The 23218-nt window shown below is 36.0% G+C and overlaps 1 protein-coding gene across 2 annotated transcripts in view; it reads left to right on the top strand.

Annotated features, from left to right (window-relative positions):
- The first annotated feature begins 2078 nt into the window (after nucleotides 1-2078).
- Nucleotides 2079-23218, top strand: part of LOC306859267 (signal transducer and activator of transcription 5B-like) — a 64512-nt gene continuing 43372 nt past the window's right edge. The window contains exon 1 of one of the 2 annotated variants that reach the window (XM_079400227.1): nucleotides 2079-2228. The gene's annotated coding sequence lies outside the window, so the exon portion shown is untranslated. Of the gene's footprint in view, nucleotides 2307-23218 lie in introns of both variants that reach the window. The other variant, XM_079400228.1, reaches the window with a different exon arrangement.

Here is a 23218-nt window from a genome sequence, read left to right as displayed (position 1 = left end):
TGTTTCCCAGAGCCGCACTCCTGAGCTGGTAAAAGTGTTGAGCTCACAGCTGAAGCAGAAGATGAAGTCTGCCTACGTGCTTTACCTATCTACATGGATTTACCTCTGGCTATTATCATAGTATTATATTTGCATAATAAATAGGCTATATTATAGCACATTTTAACCCACACTTGCTAAATTAATAATAGATTATCTATTTGCTGAAGCTCAAAGGAGATTATATATATATTTATAAAGGTAGTTGACGTATCAATGTGTCTATGGTATGACGGAAATATATATATATATATATATATATATATATATATATATAAAACCTCTAACAATGAAGATACAACTCTCATGCTATTTGTAACTCTAAGAATGAAGATACATTTTTCTCATGTTAAGTTTTTTTGTCTATATTTTTGCTGTCACACCATAGGACAGTCCAATTTTTATTTGTCAACTACCCCCCCCCACACACACACACACACACACACACACAAACACACACACACACAAACACACAAACACACACACACACACACACACACACACACACACACACACACACACTATTTAACTATTTAAAGGTTTACTTTCTGACCAATAAAATTCCATAACCTTTCCAAAGGTTTGTAATTACTGTATAAAAATTTTATACAATTATGATTCATACCAAGTCGTAATGAATCGTTACGACCGATTTGCGAATCGCTTTGACTAAAAAAGAAGCGACTCAAATGAACAATTATTTTACAGTTGTAATTGTATTATTTGCAAGCTCCATGCAAGACAAAACTGCAAAATTTCCGAGCAGAGATATAACTGCAAAAACTACATTGTCATGTTGCCATTATTTTTAATACTTAATTTCCAGAATTTATCAATGCACAATTTTAATTCCCTTGTATTTACAGGTTTCTGCATCCGTGGGAACCTTTATCAGTTCTAGAAGAGCTGTACTCACGTTATGCACGCTTCAGCAGCTCAAAGTAACTGTTTTTCTGCGTTATGTCCCTCTACTCGAGTCACGCGCAAACGCTGATGCCCAATCAGCAGTCCTCGCGCTCCGCTGGCTGGCTGTATATTTCATAGCCCCGCCCCCGTCCGCAGCGCGTATTAACCCTTTTACACATCTATAATAATAATTTGCCTTTTAAAGTGCGCGCAGCTTTTTAACTACAGCCAACTACCTTACAGTTGCCTTACCTTACAGATCCTTGCATAAACTGCGCGACTCTCTCACCAGTGAAACAACACCGGAAGCGGGCGGTTACAAGTGCGAAAGATGATGGGAAGTCCGAATCATTTCCGCGAATCGGCTCTTTTGAACAGCTCGTTTGAAAGATCAGATTCAAAGTACAGTGATTCCTTACGTCATGACGTAAGTACGCCATCACGTGGTCTCAGCTCGACATATTACGTGTTTAATCCATTGACTAACCATTTGTAGGTTATATATTACTTACCTTTATTAAGTTTTATTAATGATGGGGTTTAATGGAGTCTTTTTACAAAGGCATTTTATGTGTCCCGGTTTAGTTTGTTGCAGGCTTTTTTTTTTAGCTCATAAAAAAAAGTTTAATTTATAACCTAAATATAATTTGCAGTAACATTAATGCTAATGTCTCTTGGCAAAAAAAAAAAAAAAAAGAAAGTTTTTCACGTTTTGATAAAACCATTTCTGTATGCGTGTTGATTAAAATGTCATGCATAGCCTACAGTAGTCAACATTTGAAGTGGATCAAAAAAGTTAATCAAATTTGTCCTAAGACAAGAACGCATTTTGGTTTTAGGATTTAGGACAACTTTGATGCAAGGTTTTGATCCACTTCAAATGTTGACTAGTGTAGCCTATTTAACATTTCTACTGTTCTCTTTCAATTTATTTATTTTTTCGTTTCTCTTGCTATATCATTATTTCTCGATTCATTACAAATGGGACATGTCCGAAAGCGTCTTAGTTCAGTGATTTGTTGACTCGGATCCGTCGAAGTCCGAGTGAAAGTTATAAGAATTTTTTGAAACGGTTCAGATGATTCATTAAGCGATCCGACTCAAACGAACGATTCGTTTACGAGCGAGAGAGAGAGAGAGAGAGAGAGGGGAGGAGGGGTGGAAGCACATGAAAAACTGCGTAACCCACTGCTGGTTGAGATAGACGGGGCAGAAAGGTTGCCTCTCTGGAGCTTTGCTGCACTTTTATACGAAACGACAGCGGATCGAGAAGACCTGCCGAGGTATGTTTCATGCGTCTGTGCGCTTTCAGTGTGTCTTAAATGTTGTTGCTTTAACAGCATAGTTGTTGATAAACAAATGTACACGGCTGATTTTGTTGAGGCTCCACTGGGCTGGACTTTTCACGCTGAATTAAAGCTCTTAGTGCTTCCAAATATATGACATGTCTAATAGAGTCTTATTTAAAAGGTTCCTGTTCAGTTCAGACAGTGCGCGTTTGCCACCAGTGTTTCGCAAGCCCCAAGCTCTTGCACCCTGTTTTTTTTTTTATCGGATCAACAGACAGAGAGTCCAGCCCCCCACCAGCACGCCTGTCAAGTCTCAGGGACAGTCCAGCTCACATTTCCATCTCCAGTCCAGTCCAGCGAGCGCAGCTCCATACTTCTGCGCCTTTGACCGGTTCGCGTCTGAAGTTCATTCTGACACATTATAAGCGCTCAGCGGAAAACAAGCGCACTCTCCGGGCGAAAGTTTTCGCCAGGCTGTTGAATTTACCGTTATGAGGGGATAACTTGAGCCATAGTGCGGAGCTGTCAGCAAGCAGCACTTCTTTTGGGCTCGTGGTTCAAGAGCCAAAGGGGTTTCAGTGGGTTAAAGTTTATAACGTTAAGAGTTAATGATTGAGACAGTTCACTCGCCATGATTCAATGCGGTTGTGACCGGAGATTTAAATAAAGCAGGAGTGTGTTATTAAAGCCATACCTCTTGCCGAATTGTGAACTGTCCTTCCGTTTTGAGGTGTCACATTCATTTTGGCCACGCGACTGTCACTGCAAAGAAACAAGCAGATTACGAGAAAGCCGTGCGCGCACGTTCATTTAGACCAGCGTTAACACTTAAGGGCAATGGATGTTTTTTTAATTATATGTATCTGAGTTTATTCATCCCTGGCACACGACAGTTGCTGTTGCCCTAGTAAGAAAGTTGAAGGCATGCTCTCTATTTTCCCCTTTGATATTATCTTCCACAGAAGATTCTTTTATCTCCCATCATGCAGTTTGTTAGTTTCCGTTCAACAGTGTCAAGCGCGTGCATGTGTGCGCTTTTGTGCAATTATTATAGGATGTGTAACCTATACATGTGCGTTGTAAGTATGCGATTGTATTAATGGGAAGACATTGCTTTTTAGTATGCTCTTAAAATGTTCAGAACTCATTTATTTCTGCTAATTATGTATCCTTTTTTTTTGGATGTGTTATAGCCTATAATAGATAGAACAAATTGTGTGTTTTCTGTGTTAATTTTGGGATTAATTAGAACTATATCCTAACTCCAATTAAGATTATTATGAGCGCATGTTGAAAATGACCAGAGATCTAGCTAAATGTTAATACCTCCTCATGCTTATTAAACTATTAGACATGATTCTTTCCAGTCTAGTATGTATCGCATTGCCTTTTGACTCACATGTAACCAGAGGCTGCTGCAGAGTTCTGGAAGGGATTTGATGCATGACTTCCTATTCCTGTGTGCACATTAATAAATGACAAGGAACAACCCATCTAGTCACACTTTGCTGCGATAAAGCACTGCCTACTGGAAATTCATAATACATTAGCAGTCGTGTTGCATTTGGTAAAAATTTGACTAGTGTTACAGTGCATCAGACTGTGATGTCATAAAGTGATTAAGTTTGATTTTTAGCCCAGTTTGGAATATATTACAGAAGTCTTTTATTTCACATTGTGTCTTGTGTTTTGTAGTAGCTCAACTGGAGGAGGCTTATGAAGTTTGTGTTTGCATTTCAGGCCTGAGAAATATGGTTCTCGATGAGCACTTAAAAGCCGCTTAAGTAGAGTGTTTATGTACTTGACCAGTGTCAGTCACTCATTGATCTAACGCCGTACTAGCTTTGTTTGAAGATGTGTTTTCAGTAGGCAGTCATTTAGCATCGGAGGTGATTACTTAAGACCACACAAGATTGGAAACAGCTGGCCTGTCAAGACAACAAAGAGTAAATTGGTGGGTAAACATCTAAAGGGTTACTCAACCCCAAAATGAAAATTGCGTTATTAATCACTTACCCACATGTCGTTCCAAACCCGTAAGAGCTTTGTTCGTCTTCAGAACACAATTTAAGATATTTTGGATGAAAACTGGGAGGCTTGTGACTGTCCCATTGACTGCCAAGTAAATAACACTGTCAAGGCATCGTCAAAATAGTCCATCTGCCATCAGTGGTTCAATCTGAATGTTATGAAGTGACAAGAATACTTTTTGTACGCAAAGGAAATAAAAATAACGTCTGTATTCAACAATTTGTCTCCTCTGCGTCAGCATAGCGCCATTTTGGAGAATAATGGAAAATATCTTAAATGGTATTCCGAAGACGAATGAAGCTTTTATGGGTTTGGAATGACATGGGGGTAAGTGATTAATGACAAAATATTAATTTTGGTGTGGAATAACCCTTTAAATTGGTGGGTGTTTGCGATAAGAAACCTGTATATGGTTTAGGCCAACCCATTTGGTTTGTAGGATATAAAGGGTAAACGTATTTAGAAGTTTAATTTATTATTTAAATGTATTAACTTGTGTTTCTAATTCCTTATTTCCATACATTATGTTTAATGTGCTATAAAATGACCTTTGGCTATTAATGTTTGTTTTGCTATTTCTCCACCTGTAGAAAAAAGAGATCTTTCTCTCTCTCTTAACTAAAGGTTAAGGACCAAGATAAGGCTCCTCTGTGCCTGCTTAGAATTTTGTGTAAAGACACAATGCTGCATAAACAGCGGACTAAATTATGCCTGCTCTAACCCATCAATGTACTCTAAGAATCAAAGTACCGCAATGGCTGTGTAAATGCATTTATGCCACCTCTGGGCAGCATTAAATAGGTAGTCTGGATAAATATGCTAAAATGCCTCTCCAGAAACACTTTTGTGTCACCTGTGCAGTGTCAGTTTGAAGCGAGAAAGACGTTACCATCTTGGATGACATGGGGGTAAGAAAATGATTAGGGAATGTTTATTCTGGAAGTGAACTAATCCTTCAAATGGATTTACACAGCAATTACTGTATACTTTGATATTAGGGGCTGAGGTGGATCTGAACAGGCATAATTCAGTCTGACTTTGATGAGGCATTGTGTCTACACTGAATTTTGAGCAGGCACAGAGCAGCCTTAATTCAGCTGAGTAAAGACGCCTTTCCACAACTGGAAGTCAAACACATGTTTGGCTAAATTGTTTGGCCAACCCTGCCTGAGAGAAATCAGGAATGTAGAGGATTTGGTGTGGGATTAGAAGGGAAACTCTGGTGAACCTCAGGTCTGTTGAAATATCACATTTCATAAATAAGTGAATTGGAGGTGCATTTGAACATTTAGCCCTGTTGGCACACCATGTATTTGTTTAGCTGGACTGTACAACCTAGGTTGACCTGTGCTGCCAATGTTTGTGCGGTTGATGCCCTTATTGTTGGAGTCGACACACAGCGTTTGAGAGTGTTGGCTGGGACGTGAGTGCTGTGCAGGGAATGCGTTCATCATGTTGACCGGCACACTGTGTACAGAAGGAGAGAAAAAGATAGGAAGGCAGAGGGAGCTGAAAGAAGGCCTGTAAACCGAAGTGGAGGGCAGAGTTGTGTTTTTATTTGGTTACACATATATTTGTGCATTTTCTTGGAAAGCTCTTCTTTAACGAGCACCTGGAAATGCGAGCAAATCAAAGGTCTGTGCAGCAAGATCAGCTAGTTTTTCTGGATTGTACGTCTAATGTTTAGCATTTTTTAACCAACATCAATGATCATGTTATTAATGTTGTGATGCATAAAGAAGGGGAAGCTTATCATATTTATTATGTGGTTCATAAAGTCAGCCATATGTTTCATTGCTGCTTTTCCAAGGAAAGCCTCACATTTACTCATTTGGTCTGCTTTAAATAAGCCTACAGGTGACACTGCGATTCTGTATTCCAGATTTGTAATGGGATGAGGATTGCTGCGTAGCCGGTGTTTTTATGTTTTGTCTTGTGGGATTTTCTTACAAATGTTGAATCAAATGATGTTTGAAAGTCTCTTATGAGCTGGGGTTCAATTTAGTGAAATATCAGTTAAATCAGTGCGGGTAATGTCTGTTCATATGACAACATCTAGCTAAAAATACACAGGTTTTGTCAGTAGTATTTTTTTATGAAATAAACTACTATTCAAAAGTATGGAATTGATAAGATTTTTTATGTATTTGAAGGCATTATTATTATTAAATATATTTATTTTTGAACTCCTCTCATGTCGTGGCAGTGGAATTGCACCCCTTCCAATGTTAATTCATTAAAAATCCAGAAAGAATTGTTAATGGAACCCGTTAACAATTATGTGTTTTGTTCATTTTATTTAACATTTTAATTGAAATAATTTAACATAGTCATAGATAAAAGTTTGTCATTTTATCAAACGTTTTTGCTTTTGTGAAAACCTGCATCTGAACTGTAAATCATGCTTTTTACAGATTAATATGTTACCATAGACATTGCCCTTTCCCGTTCATATGGTATTCATTTTATTTGTGCAGGTCTTAAATCCAGTCTTAAAAATCCTGCAGATACCCTGTTGCTTGCATTCAGACACAACCATTAGTAGACAATGGGATCTGGCTTGCAGTCATATTTCTAATCCATCCCAAAGGTGTTTATTTGGAGCACACATCATGGATGCTATTCAAGTTCTTCACTTCAAACTCACTTAATCATTTCTTGTAGACTTCGCTTTGTGCACAAGACAGAGAAAAAGCCATTCACAAACCGTTGCCATGAAGTTGCAAGCGAGTCATTGTATCCTGTAGCATTAAGATTCACTAGGCCTTGCCAAACCCATTATTTAGATGTTTGTGTCCACATCCTTTTGGCCATGAAGTGTGTATACAGTCTGCATGTTGATGGAGCACTTGCTGTGTCGTTCAAACACTTCATGAATCAAAAGTCAGAGAGATTGAGGATATGAAAGTAAGGGAAATTTAGCGAGTGCTAGAGCAGTTTCCTCAATTCTTGTTCATTCAGAAACAAGTACTGTCATCGATTTGTGCAATTTAGAGCAGCTTTTTATTTGAACATACTCAGTGTTGTATATGAAATTCATTCAAATTACACTGACTAGACTAATCACTTAAAATCTATGAGCACTAAAACAGCTATACTGAATATTTACCATTGACCACTGCAAGAGTGCGTTCTACTTTTTAGTTTCCTCTAAATCTATATTTAACAAGTTCTTTTGTGCACTTTCACTTTCTGTTTTTGCACTCTCTCTGTGCATCTTTGCTGGCGTCTTCCAGTGTTTGTGTCTGTTACTGGGGTTTACATATTATCTATTTTTTGGGGTTTCTCACGCTCTGCTAACTGACCTGCCTTCCGCCCATCCAGTGCTCATCTCGCTGGGTAGACAGAAAGATAAGAGAGCTTCAGATGAGAAACAGAGAAACTGCTGTGGTTAATTTAAACCTGTTAGCAGTCACTCCCAATGAAGTGGTGTTTATTGTAAAAGAGGAAAGACTTTTGATCTTCAGTTTAAATGCTTATGCAATTTGCTCTGGAGTCGCCCACACCCACTGCATCTCTCAAAGTGTTGTGGTTTCTCATGTTTTTAGAGATGCAAATGTGCATCCATGCTTTTATCAATCAATTGTGCGACCTGCTTTATAAGAAATGGCCATTTGCTCCTAAAAATACATGTTCTTTGTTGGCATATATGGTATTATAAAGAACTTTTAGCATTCATGGAACGTTTCAATTCCACAAAATAGTGGAAAATATTTCTTCAGATTATTAAAACGTTCTTCACACTAAGAAAAAATGTATCTTTTCTGATCTGATCACTGAAAGGTTCTTTGGTTAACCAGTGCTTCTTCTATGGCATCACTTCGTTATCCTCCTTTTAATCCCCCTTTATTTTTAGCAAAGAGTGTAGAGTATGGGGGAAAAATGGTTAGTAAAAGTAAAAGGGGAAAAAAAATGTTTGGAGCATATCAAAATGGCTACTGAAAAGTAATGTAATTTTGGTCTGATTTAAGAAGAACAGCAGATGATGACCAAAGCATGTAATTGTTATTACATGTTAACTCTTTCTATGATTGTGTGGTCGGAGAGCAAGGCTATCGCCTGTTAAATGTGTCTGAGGAATACAAGGTTTTGGCCTAATATCTGAGAGGATGAAAGCAACAGATTTAGTCTGGAATGCTAAACTGTTTCAAAAGCACATCCTAAAGGACATATACAAGTCCTGATATTTAGCCTACTATCATTATCAGTCACTATGGTTACAAGCGCTGCTCAAGGCTGCTGTGAGGTGGCTTTCACACCAGAGGAATGTTGTCGTAGTTGCTATAACTATTTCCAGAAGTACCTGCTTTTTGGTGTGTTCACCTTCAGAAACTGGGAACGATTTTAATTATAGGAATGCCTTTTGCGGGACTAAATTAGCTTCTACACTCTTAAAAAAAATGCTGGGTTATTTTTTTTTAACCCAAATGCTGGGTTCAGCTTTTCAACCATTTTAATATTTTTTTTACCCAGGTGCTGGGTAGTTTTTCTGTAAATAAGTTGCTGGGTCGCGAGTGAAACACGTGTTCCCCTGTGTTCAGATTTCAGCATCACACCGGCACGAGAATTAGCAATATTTCTGTAAAAACCGATTACAGAGAACGGTTGAAAATTAAAATGCTACTTTTAAACATTACATTTTTATGTATAAAATGCTTGTTAAATGAGTTTAAATGTATGTAATATTGTAAACTATGCTGTATTCACCCAAATAAATAAAATTTGTCTTGTATTTTGTTCATGTGGTGTATTATTTGTCCATGTGTTCCTGCGTAATAATAAATGTTCATCTTTTGATTATTGCTGTTGCCTAATAAGTCTTTTTTTCTAATTTCCAGTCCATTTTAAGCCAGCAATATAATATTTTTTTTAATTATTAAACAATAGTAATAATAATTAAACAATAGATGACTTAAATAAAACAACCCGGCATGTTTGGTAAAAACATTGAACTCAACCAGCTGGGTTAAAATAACCCAGAATGTGTTCTGTCCAATATTTACCCAGCGCTGGGTTGCCAAATAACCCAAGTTGGATTGTTTTTAACCCAGCATTTTTTAGAGTGTAGGAAACTGCAATAGATAGGCCGATGCCGAGATCCAGGCACCTCTCCCCCTGCAGTTATTGATGTTGTTGAGTGCTGTGCTTCAGTCACATTGTTGTTGGCTGGCTCAGTCACTTCAGAGTTCCTTCTGGCAGTGCCAATGCAAGCAGGAATATGGCCTTAGGGAAAAATTTAGTCCTCGTGGGACCACCCTTCTGGCTAGTTTTTTGCATTACCATAACTTCCGATGCAAAAGCCATTGTAAAGAATGCCACTGATTTCAGTCACCAGATCATATTTGAGTCATTCCTCTCTGCTTTTATATGTAAAGGACAATTTGAGAGTTACCTAGTTGTCAGTCCCCAGGGGGTTTGATGAATGACTGCTGTGTTTTTAATATTGACTGTCCACTGCGTAATTATCTCTCAACTTACGCACATTGGAAATTCAAACCTACAGTATTATATAATACTATATCCACAGGGCACACACCCACAGAAATATAAAAATTCAATACTTGTCTTAAGTATGATTTTTTGTTTTTTACATTTAGATTTGTCTTAAGGCAAAGTTTTAATTCATTTTAGACCACTAACATGTTCATGAATCTGTTTCATTTTTCCTTTTAATAAGCAACAGTTAGAGTTTGAAGGGGAAGGAACAGAGAAAAATACTTGAAATTTAGGAAGTAGACGCACTACCGATCAAAAGTTGGGGGAAGATTTTTTTACTGTTCTTTTTTTGTTTTTGAAAAAAAATAGTCTCTAATGCTCTACAAGCCTACATTGGATCTGTATACAGTAAAAACAGTAACATTGCTAAATATCATTACAATTTAGTGTGTTTTCTATTTGAATGTATTTTAAATTGTAATTTATTCTTTTGATGGCAAAACTGATTTTTCTATATGATCCTACAGAAATTTGAATATGCTGATTTGGTGCTGCATTGTGCTGCTTTCTATGTTTAACTGTGATACTATTTTTTTAATAGAAAGTTCAACAGAACCCCATCTATTTGAAATACAAATTATTTGTAACATTATGAACATCTTTAATGCATTCTTGCTAAATAAAAGTAATAATTTTCTAATAATAATTAATTATTAAAAATACACCAAACTTCAGAACGGTGGTGTTTGTAAAAGAATGTATTGATGAACGCATTGATTTTTCCAGATTCATATTTTGCACATTCATTATTCGCACACCCAATTTCAAGCTTTAATACTAATTAAATCGGTTAACTATGTTTGTTGTATATTGTTAAATCTTCTCTATATAGCCTAGTCTTTTTTCATTCATGAAATTTATATTTCATTCACCCTAAAAGAGTGAGTGCTGTAGAGGACGAGTGACATTACTGAGGCAGAATTGAAGTTCAGATGGTTAAATCGGAGCGGTAAAGAGTAAGTGACATTCTGAGAGCTTCCCATAGGAACAAACTGATTGACTGAATGGAGACCAGCCCAAATCAGTGAAGTGAAACTAAATTTCGACTGACAAGACTGTAGGCATGCGCAGTGTATTTAGAGATCTAGCTGAATTATCTGGATTTAAATATATGTGGCTTGGGTATTTGTTTAAATACGAGCTCAGTACGTGTAGGGATACAGATGTGTAACGTGTTGGAATATTTCCTAGTAATGAACATTGATTATTCGGAGCTTGTGTCTATATTTCATGCTTCATTTCAATGTCATGGTTGTGAAATGAGCCTTTATAAGAAATGTTTGTGAGAAGGTGGTGGCTGGAGGAGGGGCAGCAGATGTCAAAGTTCAGGGCAGAGTCCTGAGTAGCTTATCTGACTATCAGGTTCATACAGCAGTCAGTTTACCTAAACTGCAGATGACCTAATGAAGCTGCTTTGAATATTTTCCTGTCATCCAGGACAATATCTGCTTATCTATTAGTCTGTCGGGGCACTTTGATATGCCCTTGTTTCATTTCTGTTTGCATTAGTGTGCATGTGGTCAATGTTTTAGATCTGTTCCAGTTGAATGAGTAAATCTCTCCTGACTGCTCACTGTCCACCATGCTGTGTCTGTTTGTTTCTGCCTCTCTCACTCTTTCTGTTTTCTCCCTGAGAATAAATCACTGATAGAGAGGCTGGCCATAAAGCTAGTGCGAGAGCAGAGAGAAGAGTGTTTCTGTCCTGCATAAGCCTATTACAGGCTTACCGAACCAAGCAGTGCCTCTTTAGCACGTAGAAAAAGAGAATGAAAGACGGTGAGAGACAGATGTTTTGTTATTCATCTGAGAGTATTAAAAAGGTAAAACACTCAATTAAGCTCAGTATAATTATCATGTATAAACAACACTATATAATACGCTATACTCCAGTATGATAGCTTTGTGTGATAGACAGATTTAAAGTTGTTATTTACAATAATCTTCCAGTCCAGTGGGCTGGAGTAGGATTCAAATCGCAAAATTATTAAAGATTTAAAATGATTAAACATAAACAATTCAAAATGATTCATTGCAAAGATCCAACAACAATTAAAATTTGCTAAAATATTTCAAAATATATTCATGTGAATATATTTTCTACCAATATCAAGTTTGGCAATTTTTTGTATTTTTTTTTTAAGCATTTAAACATACATTTTGCCCTTCATATATTTAAATTAAAAATCACGTCACATTTGAAGAAAAACTTGTTAACATGTGTGAACATATAACACCATTTGAATAAAAATCAGCAAGGAACGTACTAACATAGATATTATTTAAACTTTATTAAATCATTAAATCTAGTTTGGATGTAGGCTATTCTATCCACATTTGTATTTAGCCTGAATTTAGACTACTGTAAGATTGGAAATGTATTTCTTGCTCCTGAAATACATTGTAAAATGCATTTTGGTATGTCAAGGTTGAAACGATGTATATTTTTAGTATTCAGTATATATTTTCATGTTTTTTCAGGAAAAAATATTTAATTGAGTTTCACTGTTTACACTGTTTATATTTACCATATATTATTTTGGCCAGACTTTTTTTTTTGCATATGTGACAAGAATGAGTTTGAACATCACAACATCTCTGATACTATTTAAATGTATTTTTATTTCAATTTTAAGTTTTATTTTGCTTTTATAAAATCAATGCTTTTATAAAAACTTTTATGTTCATCATCAACGTCAGTTTGAATGTTTCAATTCAAGCCTAAAGGTGTTTAATGGAGTAATTACCTTGTAAGGAATGGTACCAAGCTAGTTACAAGGGGGTGACCTTGCTACTGAATGTTTACTGTATTTATGTACCATGAAATTGACATTAATTTGAAAGAATAAGAGGCAAGGATAGTGAGCTTTTGAGAGAAGTGTTGATGTCTCATTCACTAACCTTGCAAACATAAATATTTGTGCAAAAAAAAAAAATCATTGTGAACTTTCAAAGTCATAATGAATTTGTTTGCAAAATCAAATTTATTTAAAATAATTACAATTCATACTTTTCTGGGCATTGACAGTGTTATTTACTTGGCAGTCAATGGGACAGTCACAAACCTCCCGGTTTTCATCCAAAATATCTTAAATTGTGTTAATGACAAAATTGTAATTTTGGGGTGGAGTAACCCTTTAAACAATTAACTTTTTAATAAAATATAATTAAATGACATAATTACAACTGATTCATTTGGATTTGATTTTATACGGGATAATTTGGATTAGAATGTAGCAAATTTGTGTGTACAATCTTGCGAATCCGGCAGACATTTAATACACAATGTTTAGTGATTGAGACATTCTGCTTTGTGTTTTTTGGATCCTGTGGCACACATGTTTAGTAAAGGTCACGGCATTTGTCTTTTGGACCGAGGGATTGTGGAAGGCCTTCAGGAGATTAATTTACTGCAAGACAATCAAACAACAGCACTGAGGATGATAATGAAAGCGGTACATGATCCATAAGCTTTTGTGATTAGCACTAGCTGCCCAGACGTGTTGCTGGTCTTTTAATCTGCCACCAGACATCAGCAGATTGATTGTAATGCCCATATGACAAGATCTTCTTCACCTCTAATGATCTCTTCACTCTTTTGTCTCCTGTTTGATGTTAAAGTACAAAACGAAATGGTCTAGTCCTCAGTATTAAAGTTGAATGGTTGTGAATGTTTAGTATAGAGACTCTAATATGATGCAGTGTAAAACATGCATGATATAACCAGACCCAGTCTTGAAATACCTCATGGCAAATTTATTGTCCCACTTGCAGAGAAAAGAGTTATCTGATGAGAGCGTGTACTCAGGGACTGGGAAAACATTTTGAGTAGATATAAACACTGTTTTGAATAATATGCGGATTAAATGAATGACTTTTTAAAGCATCTGTATAATTTGTAGTCATATTTCTAGTGTAGCTTGTTGTGCTAGCCACTTTGGCTTCGCTAATGGTAGGAAATGTTATATCTGCAAACTCCAAAAAAAAAAAAAAAGGTATAAAACATGCTAATGTTGAAATCTGTGGTTTGCTATTTGTGGCTCTGTTTGGATTGGATGCTATTGTAAAACTAAAACGTCACCAAAAACAGATAATGCTTTGAAATGCATGAACTTTCTTTTGATTATATGTATGGGGCTCATAAAATGCATTTTGTTTAATCCCCCTCTACATATTTTTCCCTCCCTTTCTGTCTCTTTTTTGTTATTTCTCTCTTTTGGCTTGCTGTAAACGGGTCAACACTAGAGTGCTGTCCTGTGCGGCGACAGCCAATCAATCCTTTGTTGGTACTGTTGACTGTGCAGCTCAGCCAATCAGCTCTCTCGCACTGACATCCTCCTGCACAGACTGCGATTGGCTGGAAGATGGACTAAACTCTGGGTTGAGAAGTGGTCTCAGTGCTCTGTCTAATTTAGATTAAAAGTGTGAATTAAAAATTAATGTTAAGGCATGAGAAGGAGAACGAGTGCCTGCAGCATCAGACATCAATGATTTATTACAGTAAATATCTCATGTCTCGTGGCGAAAGCAGAAGTTGAAGTTGTTTTCCAGCTGTGAGGACTAGAGAATGATAAGGATGCACAAAACATACATGAGAATTTAGTGGTGGAATGACAGCAGGTGTGTGTGTGTGTGTAAGTGGGTAAGTGTTTGCATGTGTGTACATTTGCACCTGTTCCTATAGCTTCAAATAGGCTATGACCACACTGTGTAACTTTGCATAATACATAGAGAGTATCACCCACTAATTAAAAATGTAACACTCTCTAGGTCTTGGCACAGTCTGGGGAGGGTGGGGAACTGAGGAGACACTTATATGAGAAATAAATAAAATAACATAAAAAATAAAAATAAATAAATCCAAACAAAGTGTAAAAATGTATAAAAATATGTAAACTTCCTTAAAGACTGCATAATAAGACTTTTTCTTTAAAAAAAAAAAAAACATTGCAAATGTTTTTCTTTAAGATTTTAATTAACATGATTTAATTAATTTATTAATTTGCGGTAAGTTTCTTTTTAATGTTTTTGAAAGTTGAAATTAAATTTATTCCTGTGGTGCAAAGTTGAATTTTCAGCAGCCATTACTTCAGTCGTCACATGATCCTTCAGAAATCAATATGCTGATTTGCTGCTCAATAAACAAAATTATTATTGTCAATATTGAAAACACTTGTGCTGCTCAATAATTTGTGGAAGACACATTTTATCATGTTATCACATTTGATCAATTTAAAAATGCATAATTGCTGAATAAAAGTGTTGTTTTCATACAAAACTCCAGTCTTTTTGTATATATATTTGTATATCTTGTTTCATATGGTAATATTTATTACACATATTTGCTTCTAGTTTAATTGGAAAACAAGACAAAAACACTGATTTGTTGAAATTATTCAAGTGCCAATTCTGACCAAAAGTCAGTGGTGTTGACAGTAGCTATGTTTGCTCTAATAATTTTCACACTCTGATGTCGATATACATACATGCATGTGTGTGTGTGTGTGTGTGTGTGTGTGTGTGTATATATAGCCTATATATTGTTACAGCTGACCTTAGTCCTGCTTTCAGAAGCGCTGTGGAGTTCATTTTTTTACTTGTGTTTTTCTCTGGTAATAGAGTAAATGATTTGCTTGTGTTTGTGTGTGTGTGTGTGTGTGTGTGTGGGGGGGGGGGGGGGGGGGTCTATATTGGTACTCTAAATTCTATGCTGTGCACACAAATACACAAAAAAGGGGTCTAGCTAGCTGTCATTGTCCCTTATTGTATGTTTGTATGCTTCAGTGGACCATACAGGTCATGCTATTGATGCTATTAGTTATTGAACTAGCTTTGCTGTTTACACTATAACAGTGGAGAGGCGTTGAGAGAAGTGAAGATGTGCCACTGTGTACACTTCCTCAGTACTTGGTCTAACTACAGAACACTAATGCTGAAGAGACTGTTAATTCTCACTAAGGCTAATGCTAGCTCTTCCTGAATGTTAGCATTTGGGAGCATTAGCTGAGATTACCAGGGCTACATGTATTGTAGGCTAAGCTAATGCTTTAGAAGCTAATTAGTGTGAAGGAAATCACGTGACTGATGTGAACGTTTATTCACCTGCCTTTGTTGTCACAATAGTCTTAAGATTTAACCTCTGCTCTTTGGCATCGTTACAGTCAAATCAATGACCAGGTCATCTGCGTCACTAAAGTGTTTTCGTTACTGTTTCCAAAGAATTTACAGTTAAAGTTTTAATACATTTCAATTCAAATGTATCTGACTATATATACATTACTATAAATTTATTTAAACTATTTAATCTATTTTTGTGATAGATCTTAAAGTAAAAGTACTTATATTTTTACATTAAATATTTTATGTTTTTATATATTTAATATTTATCAGTGCGCGTACTGTGACCCTGGACCACAAAACCAGTCTTAAGTGTCAATTTTTCTAAATTGAGATTTATACATCTTCTGAAAGCTGAATAAATAAGCTTTCCATTGATGTATGGTTTGTTAGGATCGGATAATATTTGGCTGAGATACAACTATTTGAAAATCTGTAATCTGAAGGTGCAAAAAAAAATCGAAATACTGAGAAAATCACGTTTAAAGTTGTCCAAATTAAGTTCTTAGCAGTGCATATTACTAATCAAAAATTGAGTTTTGATTTATTTACGGTAAGAAATTTACAAAATATCTTCATGGAACACAATCTTTACATAATATCCTAATCATTTTTGGCATAAAAAAAAATGGATCATTTTTACCCACACAATGTATTTTTGGCTATTGCTACAAATATACCCCAGCGACTTAAGACTGGTTTTGTGGTCCAGGGTCACGTATATTAAAGTTTTTTTCAACTGCTTGCACACAGAATCTTTACTGAAACCTGACACTCAAACACCAGAACCACACACCAAATCTGCAAAACCATACACTAATTCTCAGGTTTTGACTCAGTTTTCAATTTCATAAAACATTTGTTGCAAAACACAATTCTCTATGTATCACAAAAAATCTAACAGGAATTAATATTATGGCAAAAGTGTTTGTTTGCAAATGTTTTTTAGATGTGTTTGTGATATTTTGAATGCAGTGCTTCATTTTGCAAGAGATGTGAGGCAATTTGCATTTTTGTGCGCACAATTCTTGGATTTGTGTAAAGTTTTTTTTTTAAGTTTTAAAAAAAAGAGGCAAAGTTTTGAAAATGTGTGTAAGCAGTTGAAAAAAAACTAATATAAATGAATTTAAAATATATTAAATTATTATTTAAATAATATTTGCGAAAAATATATATTTTCACTTTCAAATGCTGATTAAAAACCCTTACAGTTTACAGTGCAAGTGAGCAAGACCCTGATAGTTTTGCCTTTTGTAGGTGTCCATCAGACTGCAGTATTTTGTAGTGCTGTCCACATTTCCGCAGGATTAGTCCTAATCTGCTCTGGGTGTGTTGACACAGAGGTAGTTTGAGGTAATTCTGGTGCCATTTGTTATTTATTTGACACAGTGACTGGCTTACTAAAACATTAAAAAAGGATAAGCAGATATGAGACAACCTCAGTACTTTAGTTTCTGTACTAGTAACCGCAAAACCTGCTGGGACCCAATAATCTGGAGCGTGTGTGCATGTTTGTGTGTGTGTACGGGTGTGTAAGAAGAAGATATGTGATCTGGTGACGAAGCAAGACACTCTGGGTAACTGAGAATCAGCAGCTATTTGACCCCTGGCACACCACAAACTGCTAAAGGTTAAAGTTCATAGTCGAAAATGCCTGTATGTTTATCTGAAGCGGTGTGAAGAGAATGGAGGAAACAGTAACGACGAACAGTGGTCATGTATCCAAATCAATTGGAGAATACAGTCACATGCTTGTGCACAATGAAGTAGGAGGTTCACAGCAGGATAGAGAATAATTTTCAGCTTGACCCGCACAGACATAGCGCTGCAGATAGCAGATAATTTGCGTCTACCTGTTCATGCACACAGAAAGTGTACAAAAAGTAGGCTATACAAAAATTAGATTAGAGAGATATTAGAAGGGATGCATCTGTGTGAAGAAAATACACTCAACAATTCTCAGGGATGGTAGCAACCTTTTATAAGAATAGAGCTATGGTGCTTCTGCTCTTTGCTAGCCTTATTGTGGCTATAAATCAGTCTCAGTTGCTTCTGTTTGATTATAATCGGTGTTATCTCACTTCCTGTCTTCACTAGTTGTGTGTGTGCAAAGAAGATACAGGGTGTGCTCCATTTAGAGGTGATCATGACTATGCAGTGTTCGCTCTGAGGCCTTCATCCTCTACAGTGAGAGCTTCAGAGGGTTGAAAGGTGCAGGGGTCAGAAATACCAGTCATTCAAGGGACATTTTTATGTCATCTGTTACGTCAGGACAAAGGAGTTGTTGTTATTGTTGCGCAAAGGCTGATGCTAATGAACTAGTTGTAGGCTAACTAAATCTCTAATTTATCAAAGAACAGGTTATTCCCTGGTAGTGACATCAAAACAATCATTTGTGTAAGTATTCCATGTGAGTGATGTTAAATAAAGCATTAAAAGCCCCAGCATATTCCATGTCAGTGGTAAGCTTGAATGAATGCAGTATATTGACTGTAGCATTTCTACTTCAGCTGCACGAGATGTGAACACATTTTTTTATCATCTCTTGGGTCAAAGAGTCAGAGTGTGCAAAATATTTTCTTCTTATGGCTTTTTCTAAAGCCACAGCGAGGAAACATTATTGTCGTGTTGCCAGACTTTTATGTTGTCCTTAAAAGAAAAGTCATAAGGCATGACCACATTCAAAATATTGGTAACACTTTACAATAGTTAACTAAAATTGCATGGGTTTTTTTCAACTGCTTACGTACATTTTCAAAACTTTACAAACAAATCCAAGAATTGCTCACACACAATGCAAAAGGCCTCACATCTCTTGAAGCACTGCATTCAAAATATCACAAACACATCTCAAAAGCAAACATTTATCTTACATTGCAAACACCTTTGCCATAATATTATATTTTTGGATATATCATATATACACACACTTATTCTAAACCTAAAGGTCGTCTTTCATAAGCAGAGAGATGTTGAAAAATTCACGGTAACCATGAAAGCAAGATTGAAACCAAACGTTTTTACGCTAAGCATTTGTGGTTGTGAATCCAGTATTACACAATACGAAAGAAAAAAAATGACATCAAGCATGTGTAATTGTGTATATGTGCTATTCTAAAGCCATGATTGGTTGGTGTTCAGTAAAGCAATCAGTGTTTGTACATGTGAGGGGTTAGTGTGAGGCACTGATGAATTAGTGTGGCATTTTGATTGGTTACTCAAGTTACTTCCATGTGTTACATAGAGAATTGTGTTTTGCAAAAAGTGTTTTATGAAATTGAAAAGGCAGAGAATTAGTGTATGGTTTTGCAGATTTGGTGTGTGGTTCTGGTGTTTGAGTGTCAGGTTTCAGAAATTGCGTGACAAGTAAAGATTTTGTGTGTGTAAGCAGTTGCCCTTTGGATCACACTAACAGATGGAGATCAGCATGCATGGTGCTTTTGTAATTACAAGTGTGTTTTTAATGCCCACATGTTGCATGTTTGAAAACAGCCAGTATTCTGATGATATTCTAAATGGACACAGATTAGACTATCAGTTAAAGTGCTCTCTAGAGTCACTGTTACTCAGTCAAACCTGAATAACCAGCGCTACATGTGCGGGTTTATAATAATAGGGGTATGTTATGTTTATTTATTTTATCCTGTAAGTGTGCTTGATATTCTGTGTGATATATATAATTTTTCGCTGATTTCACACCAGATTAAACTCTAAAGGGGCACTCAAATGATGTTCTTTCAGTGAAACTGAAAAAAATAGAGCTGTCAAAAAAACCTGAATAACCTGGGCTTTGTATCTGTGATTACTAGTGTGTGTGTGCATGCAAGCATTTGTGTGTTTGAAAACAAGAAGAACTGTTTAGTGTAATTGTTTTGTGTAATTGCTGAGTTTTATTGATTTCACTTTGTTAAATGAGCACAAATTATTCCTTGTCAGAATTTTATTGAGTTTTCACTCTTAATATTGTAATCAGAAAAACCTGTGCTACTATATTGAACCAAGTGATGGATTACATCCATATAACAGTCACAACATTCACTCTGGAGAGATTTAATTACAGCTTACACTGTGATGTTAAGTTTTTATGAATTCAATAGTTTTAAAGCTCACAATAACAGTTCATAAAAGTGTATTTTTTTCGCATTTTGGTGCCATTAGTAAAGCATACATTACATTTGTTTTAACAGACTACAATATGATTGTAGTATGAACCACTAGTGCAAGTTACAACAAGGCATTAACAACAAATCAGAACCGAGTCTGTTGGAAATCAGATCATTAAGGCCTGACAAATCATTTTCAGAAATATTAAGAATCCACTAAATGCGTTTGAACTTTTTTGTGAATATCTTTACAAAATTTGAGTTAGTGTTTTTTCTATAGACCCTTTTTCTGTTAGTAAATATGGTGACGTTTTTCTGTGGGCGGAGCTTAGCTGGAGGCAGAAAGATTCCACTGACCGCTTCACTAGCGCTAGCTTTGAAGTCTGTTTAGCTTGTTTTTTAATAATAAGAAATTGTGATTTACCTGCATATGTAAGGTATAGATGCACTGTCCATGGTATTCCTACATTATAGTAATACCTGTAATTTCCTTGTGGGGACATTTTTTAGGTGGTAAATCATAAAAAAATTAAGTGTTTTTTTTTATGTAAAATGCAGAACGTTTTCTGTGACCGGTAGTTTAGAGGATCGAAAATATTGTACATATTGTATAAATATATATACGTGTGTGTGTGTGTGTGTGAGAGAGAGAGAGAGTTCCTCTGTACACTGTTGCTCTGGGAATTTAGTTGGCCTATGGGTCGATATTTGGATCAGACTTTGTTTAGTGCCACTTTTTATTGGCTTTTACATGTTTTAAGTAATATCAGGTGCTAAAACTAAAGTGATTTTATCAGAAATATGCATTTAGCGTGAGCCAGCAGAGGTATGCATTAAATGAGGATAGTGTTAAATACTGTGCATTTACTGGTAAAAGATTGAGGGTCTGGTGACCTCTGCATAAGATTGTTCTTGAGTTGCCGTCTGTTCAGGGCTCCCAGGCAGGAGGCCAGACAACATTGTTCATTAGTCTTAATTAGGTCTTTCTCTGTTAGCTCTGCCTCCTCTCTGGCACTTTACCCTCACGGGTCCTTGTTACCAAGCATGTGTGTGTGAGAGAGAGCAAAGACGTAAAGGATCTTCGTCCTCGTTGGCCTATTTGTGTAAGCATGTAAAGTGCGACAGGATTTGTATATGTGGGATCATGTCCTATGGGCCCTTGTTACTCTCACATCCTGTGGGCCCTTTTCAGTGCACCTGAAAGTCACCTAAAGGTCAGTGTATTCTCTTGTGTGTGTGTGTGTGTGTGTGTTTCTAGGTAATGCCTCCAGTCCACTGTTGATACATAAACTGATCCACTGGTTACAGATGAATGAATATTTGCTAATATATGTACATTATTTTGGGCTGCCTTATTGTTTAATCATATTATGGTTTTAATGCAGACAGTAAAAGGTCGTTAAAATTAAGTCTGTCAGCTGTCAGTGCCGATGTAGTGAATCACTGCTGACTTGTGCAGTTTCATTATGTCTCAGAAGTTCAACCAAATTCTGTGAAATAGTATCACATCTATCAGAGTTTGAGGCATCATTTTTTATCACTAACAGCACTGACCTTGGCCCTGAATGACTCTGGCAGTGAGGATACATAGAGGCATATACAGGCCTGGTCTTAAGTCAAACAGCAGTCTCTTATGCTTAACAGGCTGTATTTATTAGAGAAAAACTGTAATATTGTTAACATTATTACAATTTAAATAACTTTTTTATTTTGATTTATTTTATAAATTAAATAAATAAATTCCTGTCATGGTAAAGCTGGATTTTCAGCATCATTACTTCAGTCTTTAGTGTCACATGATCCTTCAGAAATAATTTTAATATGCTGATTTGGTTCCCATGAAACATTTCATATTATTATCAATGTTGCACAGCTACGGACTAATATTTTTGTGAAAACCATGACACTTTTTTAGGATTCTTTGATGAATAGAAAGTGTGGCAGAATGATTTGGTTTGATATTGAAAATCGATTGCAAATGTATTCAAATATCAAAAAATACAGAAAGAGAAAAAAAAAAAAAAAAAATTAATGATGAAAAAGAAGTAGAGACTGATATTTTGTTCCATATTAGCTTCTTTCACACAGTAATACCAGTAAATTGCCGTAAAATTACTGGAACCATTTTACCGGTAAATTCAAACATGCGCTGTTCACACAGGCAACAGTGTTCTGTGGTTTTACCGGTGAAGCTCCACATCTGGTTCAATTTACCGGTAAATTCTGTGACATCTGTGACTAGAAATGGCTTCTAAACGGTTGCGCCTCCCGGTGTTGTGCTTGTAAACATGGAGGGGCATACGGGCTTAGTGTTTTTGTTGATGTTTTCATTTTTGTGTCAGACGTTCGCAGTCTCACAGACAGTACACAAATACCGAACCGCGGCCTCCTGAACGAACAAATACATCTCGCCAGTTTAAATATACAAACACAAAAAGACGCGAAAAGCTTAATTCAGCACACGCGTGAAATACCTCGAAATACCTATCTTGGCAACTACCCTCGAAAAAAACATTGGTTGACTGAATGTAAACAGTTGAGAAAGAAATCGTATGTGTATCATTATAGTGGATGTATTGTCTTTTAAACCAAACTCGCCTAATTTACTAGCTGCTGTTAGTGTCCTTAATGTTAATCCAAGAAATGAAATAAGAAAAAAATCACTCACTGCTCATTACTGAATTACTTAGTACTTTTAATGAGAATTAATCTATATTTAATTTATACAGTGAAGACTATGCAATGCCATTTTACATTTGATTATTCAGTTTCTGTACCTGGACACCTACACACTTGAAAAACTTGTATCTATGTTCTGTTTATTTATTTGTGCTATTTACACAATTTCAAATAGGGCCCATGGGTACTATCTGCACCGGGGCCCTGCAAGCCCCAGCTATGGCCCTGCTTGGTTGCAGTGTTGGGGAAAGTTACTTTTAAAAGTAATGCATTACAATATTGCATTACTCCCTAAAAAAGTAACTAATTACGTTACTTAGTTACTTTTTATGGAAAGTAATGCACTACGTTACATTTCAGTTACTTTTTAAATCTGGGCAGGGATTGCTTGTTTGTTTTTATACATAAAAAAAGTTATTTTACAAATGTTAAAGCCCTTTCACAACAAAAGTGAAATGAATACACCTCAGGCTGAAGGAAATGTAAATTCACGTCTGTACAGTAGAGGGCGCAGCTCAAACAAATTGTATGAAGAATATGACGCAGGAGAAGAAAGTTCAA

This window comes from Barbus barbus (assembly GCF_936440315.1).
Source record: "Barbus barbus genome assembly, chromosome: 3".
Taxonomy (NCBI): domain Eukaryota; kingdom Metazoa; phylum Chordata; class Actinopteri; order Cypriniformes; family Cyprinidae; genus Barbus; species Barbus barbus.
The sequence above is the reverse complement of the archived record's forward strand: the minus strand, read 5'-3'. Positions and strand labels throughout refer to the sequence as shown.